This window comes from Engraulis encrasicolus, chromosome 20 (genome assembly GCF_034702125.1).
Source record: "Engraulis encrasicolus isolate BLACKSEA-1 chromosome 20, IST_EnEncr_1.0, whole genome shotgun sequence".
Classification (NCBI taxonomy): Eukaryota; Metazoa; Chordata; class Actinopteri; order Clupeiformes; family Engraulidae; genus Engraulis; species Engraulis encrasicolus.
Window position 1 is genome coordinate 34,374,040 of NC_085876.1, and position 10,000 is coordinate 34,384,039.

At 44.2% G+C, this 10,000-nt stretch overlaps 1 protein-coding gene across 1 annotated transcript in view; it reads left to right on the forward strand.

Annotated features, from left to right (window-relative positions):
• The window catches only part of myo1g (myosin IG), a 130,372-nt gene that overhangs the window by 61,605 nt on the left and 58,767 nt on the right, over nt 1-10,000 (forward strand). The gene's annotated exons all lie outside the window — the stretch shown is intronic.

Genomic DNA, 10,000 nt, shown 5'->3' on the forward strand with positions numbered 1-10,000 from the left:
TCCATGTATTAATAAAGGACTTTTAAAACGGACTTCAGAGTGCCTCGGACCCTCTCTCTCTATCTACAAGTTTGCAACTTTGGAAACCGATGAGCACCTGAATATTTTCACACTACCCCACAGATGCACTCATCCATTCTCTTTTCTCTTCAAGTTATGTTCGACTCTCTTCAAGGCAGTCATCAACACATTGCTTCAGCAGAAGCAAAGGAAAATGACAAACTGTAACATTTCTGAAGGTATTTGACTTAGTCATAGTCCTTTTTAAACTGAACTGAAATAAAGGTTAAACAGTTAGTCATCATGACTAATTAATTAGATTAGATTCGATTCAACGTCATTGTCATTTGCACATAAACCATCACAAATACATTCAAAGTAATGGAATGTACAAGGAAACAAATGTGTGTGCACTTAAAAAATACCTCCACCACACACACATATAACATTTCACACATCCATTCAACTACACACATTTGTCTATTGTCAACTTTTTGAGTTCCATTCCTCTCAGCACTGTCTCAAACTGTGCAATCTGCCAGACCTGGGGTGAGTTTCTCAAAAGGGAAGTTGTTAGCCTGTTAGCAACTACGGTAGTTGCCAATGGGAAAATGCATTGAAAGCAACGAAGTAGCTAATGTAGTAAGCAACTTTGGTTTTGAGAAATTCACCCCTGGAGAGGCAGGTGTTATTCTGGGATGTGAGTCACCCACTCAAAGAGCTGCCTCCTAGAGGGGTCATATTGAAATCTTAAATTCAATGGTCTAAGGACCCAGCTCTTTGTGTGACAGCTCACAATGGGGGAATATACTGTATGTGATTTTGGCCATATTTAGCCATGTGCTCGACCAGTGGTTCTCAACCTTTTTTTTTTTTTAATAAGCGCCCCCACAACCTTTTTATTTGAACAAGCCTTCCAATGCCCCCCTTAGTATTAAAAAATGCAATGGACTAATGCCCCACAGTGGCAGCTAAGCAGGCCCCATCTCAGCTGTCTCCTTTTTAAGGCCCCCTGGGGGTCTGTAGAGCCCCCGTTGAGAAACACTATGCTAGACTGAAAATAGGGACGATAGCATTGTGTGTATTGCATGTCCCTCTCACAGGCTGCAAAAATAGGTCTGCTGACATCCCTCTGACAGAAGTCTGTTCATATCCACCTAAGCAGCTTTTGAATTAGAAATAAGCACACACAGTCATGTCACACAGCTCAGATATATATATTTGTGTGTGTGTGTGTGTGTGTGTGTGTGTGTGTGTGTGTGTGTGTGTGTGTGTGTGTGTGTGTGTGTGTGTGTGTGTGTGTGTGTGTGTGCGTGTGTGTGTGTGTGTGTGTGTGTGCGCCTGCGTGCCTGCGTGCGCTTGACACTGGCAAATGTGCATATTCAGTATGTCTATTTTTAAAATCCCTGCACAAGAATGATCCGGAGTTGGAACAAGTTTGCCTCATTTTTGCATGTTTGGGATGAAATACAGTCACTCTAGAGCAAAATCAAGGCAAAAGGATGCGTTTTGAGAAAGTTTGATAATATCACGTTAGCCTCGTTAGCCATATCAGCTATGCAATATGAAATATGCGGGCATCGTTTTTCGGCGGTTACACACATTTCAAAAACACCACATTTTAACGTCTTGCACAGCTCAAAACAACGTCACACTTACCTCGTAATATGTTGAGGGTATCCACACATAAACCGAAGTGTCCAAAGCCCTTCATGTATTCTTGAAAGGTCTGCAGAATATGTTTTGTGAAGCTACTACCTTGAGAATATCTAAATTACGGTCAAGACAACTATTTGACACTAAAGTCCACCAAGTAGATTGCCGAGTGCGTCGCATCATCAGCTATGATTATTTCCATAGCGAGTAACCACAGCTGATGGTGCGACGCACTCGGCAATCTACTTGGTGGACTTTAGTGTCAAATAGTTGTCTTGACCGTAATTTAGATATTCTCAAGGTAGTAGCTTCACAAAACACATTCTGCAGACCTTTCAAGAATACATGAAGGGCTTTGGACACTTCGGTTTATGTGTGGATACCCTCAACATATTACGAGGTAAGTGTGACGTTGTTTTGAGCTGTGCAAGACGTTAAAATATTATGTTTTTGAAATGTGTGTAACCGCCGAAAAACGATGCCCGCATATTTCATATTGCATAGCTGATATGGCTAACGAGGCTAACGTGATATTATCAAACTTTCTCAAAACGCATCCTTTTGCCTTGATTTTGCTCTAGAGTGACTGTATTTCATCCCAAACATGCAAAAATGAGGCAAACTTGTTCCAACTCCGGATAATTCCTTTAAGTGGAATATAAAACTGAAGAAAGACGGCAGTTGACCACTGCATGTCATTAACAAAAATATGTCACCATTTTGGTTGAGCTTTCCTCAACTAATAACATTGACTGCTGCACTTACACGACTGGTGTGGAAGGGGCGCTGTTGAGCTCTTTCTTGGTCTGCCTCTCTCTGTATCCCCCCTCTCCCTATCTGATCTCATATGGGTCATATCCTCATCGTTGGCCCAGTAAACAGTCCTGATTTAATGATAAGATGACCACGCTATCCTAGAATACCAACTGGTACTCTACTCTTGCACATTTAAACACATGACACGTACGCACACATCCGCGCACGCACGCACGCACGCACGCACGCACGCACACACGCACGCACGCACGCACGCACGCACGCACACACACACACACACACACACACACACATACACACACACACACACACACACACACACGCACACACACACGGTGAAGTTGTAAGAGCCCCTTTGTGGATGCCCGCTCACAAACTGCAGTCACGTTCCTGAACGTGACCAGGGCACTGAGAGATTGGGCCTCCACACAAACTTAATTAGTCTCATTCATGACTCATCTGAGACGGAGACAGAGGGACAGAGCCAGGGTTAGAGGAGGGGGACGCAGCGGTTGCAGACGAGGTAATTTAATATTAAAATTCTCCGTAATGCACTGTTAGGCTGTAAATATAACCAGGAGGGGGAAAGGGGTCCATTTTCCTGGGCCCAGGGAGAGGGGGGGCTCCAGAATTAGGTCCCCATTACATTGTATGTACTGAGTGGTAGGGCCTTTCAGATGGTTTTGTCCCAGGCCCAGCCGAAGCTGTAGGCGGCCCTGAATCTAACGGATGCTAGCTGGCAGATGCGGGTGTCGAATGTCTGCAAGCCTCCCTCTCTTGAAGACTCCCGATACGCTACAGACTTGGCTAGAAGCTTGGCCTTGGCCTACTGTAGCTCACTTGGACCCACGTCTGCCTCCCTTACCAGAGGGAAATCAGATGGTTTCTAAAAGAGAATATGGCGGCTGGGTTGATTAATGAAAGTTTTTTTTTAATGAAGCTAAGCAAGAAACACATAGCTAAACAATATTTAGGATGTTTCAAAAGTTGTTATTTTACCTATTTACCATATGAAATAGCTGCATTGGTGCATGAACGGTAAGAAAAAAATGTAAAGAAGTATTTAGTAGCCACGTGGTATGTTGCTTATGTTGCTCCAACTAACATGAAGGTCAGTTGGGCCATGTGGTATAAAGTTATGAGCCTGGCCCAATTGATTTAACCCGCAACATGATCTCATACACCCTCTTCTTATGCGGGGCGCAGTAGTGGGTGAGACTTTTTACTTTTCAAGATGACCCGGGCAACTTATAGTGTTCTAGTTCTGATCAATTCAGTATTTATGTCTGATCCAAGTTCCACTTTTTTTTATCTGTGTCACATCAGAGAGCTCTAATTCTCTCGGCTGTGTCAGATGCAGTTCACATCCCAACCGCTCTCTCCTGTGTCAGATGCGGTTCGCATCCTGAGCGCCTCGGGCCTCTGAGCTCCTCTGGTTCCTCGCTGGGGCCAGCTGGTGTTTGAGATGAAACAGCATAGCCCATGTCTACTTAACCTGATTCCCCCTCTGTCATCTGCTGCTGGTTCTCCACGGTGCATACCTTACTGTACATAGTATACATAGCCTACCTTTTCTACCTTTCTTTTATTGACTGCTACACATTAAATGTTGCGGTGTAAATTCAACACCCAGAGAGTTGAATTTAACACTGATAGTGTTGATCTTACTCTCTAAGTGTTAAATGAACACAATAAAATCTACTGTGTACGATACTATACTCACTATAGTATACACCAGCGGTTCTTAAACTTTTTTGTGCATGCTAGACCTCCCAAAAACCCCTTGACCTCATCATAAGCCTGCCAAAGCCCCTCCTTGTATGAAAAAAATAAAATAGGTCTAATGCCCCTAAATGGCAACTGAGCCCCCCCGCACTCAGCTGTATCGTGCTCCTTAACACCCACTCGGGGAGCTGTAGAGGCCCAATTGAGAAACTCTACTTTGCACCCCTCAAGAGCTCTGTAACGCCCCCTCGAGAGACACTACTGTACGTACATACATATCTGTCCTAGACAGATGGATCATCACTTGTTACTGACCGCTAAGATACTAGCTTGATGGCTTGCACAAGCACCCCCTTGAACTCACCATAAGCCTTCCAACGCCCCATGACCTCATCGTAAGCCTCTCAACATCCGCCTTAGTTTTAAAGAAATAAAATAGACTAGTGCCCCCCAATGCTAACTTACCCCCCCAAGCTGTATCCTTATCAACACCCCCAAAGAGGTCTGTAACGCCCCTTGGGGTACTCTAGTGCCCCATTGAGAACACCACTGTACATGCATACCTCTCTTGTAAAGATGTATAATCACATGTTATTGACTGCGAGGATACTATAGGGCCTACTATGTGCTTTGGCTTTCCTTGAAAGACGAGTTATTAGTGTCACATGACGTGCAGCAGACTCACCTGATTCCATACATTCTGGTGTTTTCCACCCTTAGCTCCGTTTCATTCCTATTAGCGTTTTTAGCAAGGACTTATGTCAGTCATGACATGTTTAAGCACATGTGAAGCGTTACAAATTCAAACCAGCAATGAGTCTCATTCATAGTGTGGAAATGGGAAAGCATCCTATTCATAGCTCTTTTAGCACCTTTTAGGTCAATAATCCAATAATAAATAACTATGTTATAAGTTAATTATAAGTTATATGCTCTTTATTTAGTTAACCCATTTTAGTCTGATATGCGCTGTTTGACCTTTGGTGCCTGGAGCTACATATACGCTGCATTCAGGCTCTTGAGATTTGAGTTTCTTCAATTAAAAATGTGGGGAGAGCTGAATGAACATATTTTAATGCAAGATGTGGGTCCTAGCTTTTAAATGCACCTTATTTCATGTTTTATGTGCTTTGTAGGCTGAGATATTAGGTTTTCATAAGCAGAGGGCACCTTTTCCCAAAAAGGGCTTAGGCATTTAACAGGCGTTTTTTTGCTGGTGCCTTATGCCCCGTGTACATCAAGCGGTACCAACACGACCCAGGTAGCTGGGGTGGTTGAAGAAGTTTTGCTCTGGACGCTGCACTGACATGTTTGATTCAGCTAATCACATAACGGCTCTGTCTTGACAGCCTGGGACAGTCCTCGATATGAACATTCCAATTGGTTTTCGCCGAACTGCGTCATAGCGAATTCGCTTAAGATTAGCTTGATTAGCTTTGATTATCGTCAAAATTCGCCCTGGTCGCTCAAGAAGTGAAAGTGAAAGTGAAAGCCCATTGGGAAACTCCAACTCCCATTGTCATTGTGACACAGCACTCCACAGCACACACGTGAACACTGCATAGTGCACACAACGAAATTGCATTTATGCCTCACCCGTGCAAGGGGGCAGCCCTCAGTGGCGCCCCATGGGGAGCAGTGCGGTGGGACGGTACCATGCTCAGGGTACCCCAGTCATGGAGGAGGATGGGGGAGAGCACTGGTTGATTACTCCCCCAGTACTCCCCCTTCGCTCCTGACGAATTCGCTCTGGTAGCTTTATTCGCCTTCCCTCCATAGATAAACAATGACTTCCGCCGCGCAGGTCGCTTAGTTCGCCTTCAATGTACACGGGGCATTAGGCTAAAATGGACAAAAATGCTTAGTGTTGGGGCACTGTGGCGCAGCGTGCTAAGTCCCCCACATTTGGGCTTGCATGCCCACCCACGGGGACCCCGGATCGAGTCCGTCCGGGGTCATTTCCCGATCCTCCCCTGTCTCTCTGTCCCATTCGCTTCCTGTCACCATCTTCGACTGTCCTGACAAAATAATAACGACATAAAAGCCCCTAAAAATGCTTAGTGTCTTCATCAATATGCATTGTAAATGATGACACCTCTGAATGTAAATTATGTAGGACACACATAATTCAAGCACATTTAATGAGCATAGAATGTATCCACTTCCATTTATGTCATGGAACCTTTTATGTTGGCTACACACAATATATTTCCCCAATACATGATCAAACATCAAGTAAGGACATCTACTGTCCTTTGGGCACCATTGGGAGCTGCCCCCTTGCACGGGTGAGGCATAAATGCAATTTCGTTGTGTGCAGTGTGCAGTGTTCACTTGCGTGCTGTGGAGTGCTGTGTCACAATGACAATGGGAGTTGGAGTTTCCCAATTGGGCTTTCACTTCACTTCACTTCATACTGCAACATACGTTACACAATGAGGATTCTCAAAGGCTTATGAATGGTCTAGCCTAGTGTCTTTCTTTCCCAGGCTTAGCGCGGCCCAAGGGATTTCTTACTGTAATGTGAAATATAACACACAGTCATTCATACACAGTCTGGTGATTGTTGTGTAAGTTGATGGGTGGCTTTGCACTCGGTGGATGACTGGCTAGCTGGCATACTTGTCGGCCCTTCATTAAGTAACATTGGACAAGGACTCTGTTGTGTCCGACCTGTGTGAAGATTTGGTAGGGTATGGACAGTATGTCACCTGAAAAATTCTCTCTCTCTCTCTCTCTCTCTCTCTCTCTCTCTCTCTCCTTCTCTCTTTCTTTCTCTCTCTTTCTTTCTCTCTCTATGTTTCTCTCTCTATTTCTCTCTCTCTCTCTCTCTCTCTCTCTCTCTCTCTCTCTCTCTCTCAGACAAACTCTCACTCACACACACACACACTCTGCCTTGTGCTGTTAGCGCACACAACACATCGCTGACGCAGTTACGGTCACACCATCCATGATTTGTTTAAATAATGGCATAGCTCTTCCCTGCAATGCTGGAGGTCCTTCTCTCTCTCTGTGTGTCCACCATCATCTCTTCCCTTTCATCTCCCCAAAACCATCCGTCACGGGTCATAGAGGCTGATGGGAATGTGTGTGTGTGTGCGTGTGTGCGTGTGTGCGTGTGTGTGTGTGTGTGTGTGTGTGTGTGTGTGTGTGTGTGTGTGTGTGTGTGTGTGTGTGTGTGTGTGCACGTTCGTGCGTGCGTGCGTATGTTCGCGCATGCGTGCGTTCGCCCGTGTGTGTATGTATGTGTGCGTGCGTGCGTGCGTGCCTGTGTGCGTGCGTGTGTGTGTGTATTTGTTTGATCACTCTCCCCCTGGCTCGGAAAATGGGTTTCATAAGTGCAGAGTGTGAATTACGATGGACCCCCCCTGAAGGAAGTGGGCTTTAGAAGTGGGCTTTAGATGTACATACTGAGTGTGAGTTATGGTGCTCTTACCGTCGAGGAAAAAAAAAAATGCTTTTTTCCAGTAAGTGCAGTGTGTTTCAAACGGGCAATAACAGTGTTATTCCAGTGTGTGTGTGTGTGTGTGTGTGTGTGTGTGTGTGTGTGTGTGTGTGTGTGTGTGTGTGTGTGTGTGTGTGTGTGTGTGTGTGTGTGTGTGTGTGGAGTTATCTTACCATCCCGGATGAGTTACTGCACTGGCCTACTGGGCCCAGGCCCAGGAGCCCAAAAGCCAACGGGGCCCTGAAGCCTCCTTAGTGGTCTACGTTTATGTTCTCAGATTGTGTTAAAATTGCACTTTGTACTGCCGTATTTATCACATTTTCTCCACAGCGACAGCTCTCCAACATCTTCAGTTAACATAGAGATATTTTCCAACCTTACAGTTAAGGACGATATTATTAGTCCCCCTCCTGAAATTAGACATTTCTCTTCATTTCTCAGTAAGAATTACCATTATTCACCGTTTCTGTTATTCTGGAAACAAATACACTGATGGAGATAATGTTCAATGAGTTGAATTTGGCTTTTTCTATTGTTACGATGATTTTAAACAAAAAAGGGCAAAAATGACAAGGACAAAATTATTAGCCCCCTGATCATTAGTAGTCAATAAGGCGCCATTTATGAACCAAAACTGACAACAGGCTCTGATAAGTTGCTACCTAGGTTGGCTCGTGCCCCACTAGGGATTTCTTCACTGCAAAGTGTTCTAGCTGGTCCAAATCGCATGGATGCTGAGCATAGACATTAACCATAGACTCTCAGTGGGATTGAGGACTGGAATATGAGCGGGTGATTCCAATATCACGGTTGTAGTGTCCTTGAAGAACCTCTGAACTAATCTAAATGTATGCTTTGGGTTACAATGTTGTTGGAAGACCCAGCAATCCAGATTCAGACCCAGACTCCCTGTGTCTGAGGCTGAATAACAGACTAAATTTGATGCCCTTCCACTATGTGTAACTGTGGAAACTGCTTAGCCTCATTGGACCAAAGAAGCATTGGACACCTGCCTAGATGATTGTTATTGACCTGGCCTCACCTGGAGGTCCCCCCCAAGAAAGACAGTTGTTAGGGCTTGTCATCATATTGGGCTTTGGGGCCATCATTACAGAAGAACCCCTTTACTAAAGGCAGTGCATATCAGAGTATTATTGAGCTTTACCTGTGAACATTTGAAAGTCAAAAATGAGTTTTGAACGTCTCTGCTTTCATCTGATGATATTCAATTGCACCTGCTTTGATGCATGAATTCTGCTTCTGTCAGGTGAAGAAAGGGATAGGCCTTGAATCATTATAAAATGGTTTCCACAATTAAACATGGTGGTGGATGCATCATTCTGTGGCAGCCTCAGCCACAGGAAACCTTGTTTGGGTGTACGGCACCATAAAAACTGAAAATTATGATAGAATGTGGAAAGTGACCTTGTAAAAATATGCTCATAGAGGGAGTTAAGATCTTCACTGGATCTTTCAATAAAGATAATAACCCAAAACTTGCATCCAAAATAGTTCAAATGTTCTTCAAGGATACTAAAACCATGGTCATGGAGTGGTTCAGACCTCAATCCTTCAGATAGTATTTGAAGAGTGCTGAAAATGAATGTCCATCCTCAACATCCATGCAATTTGGACCAGCTTAACTATTTGCAATGAAAAAAATGCCTGGTAGGACATGTGCCAACATAGTTAACAACTAATCAAAGTGCCTGGTGTCAATTTTTGTTCATAAATGGCACTGTATTGACTATTAATGATAAGGGGGCTAATAATTTTGTCCTTGCCATTTTTACACTTTTTTTTGTTTAAACTCATTGTGAAAATGGAAAAGTCCAAATTTAACTTATTGGATACTATCTCCATGGTGTATTCGTTTCCAGAATAACATACATTTATTAATAATGATCATTCTCAATGATCAATGAAGAGATATGTCTAATTTCTGGAGGGGGGCTAATAATATCGTCCTCAACTGTATGGATTCCATGGAGGGGGCCTTTCTTGTTGTCTGGCCAAGGGGCGCATGAAGTCATATTCGGTCCTTGCTTATCATATCTGTTTAAAGCCTGGCTCAAACTACGCGACTATCGGCCCGATTCTCGGCTGAAAACCCCCCTTACGACAATCGCTGGAACGTTACCCCCCAGGACCATGGCAAGCGATTGTCAGGGAAGATTTCCTCGTCGTGGGCGACGTTCTAAGATAGAACTTTAGCAGCTCAAAGAGTCGCCGGTCGCAAGTCGTAGAAATCAAACAATGTTTGATATTTGTGACTGGAAATAGAACGTCGGGCATTGTCTCGGTGGCTGCGAGAAGCGATAAGATTGACAGTTGCGATTCTCTTCTAGTGTGCGGTGCACCCCGACGTCAAAATCGGACACATAATCGCTAGTCATG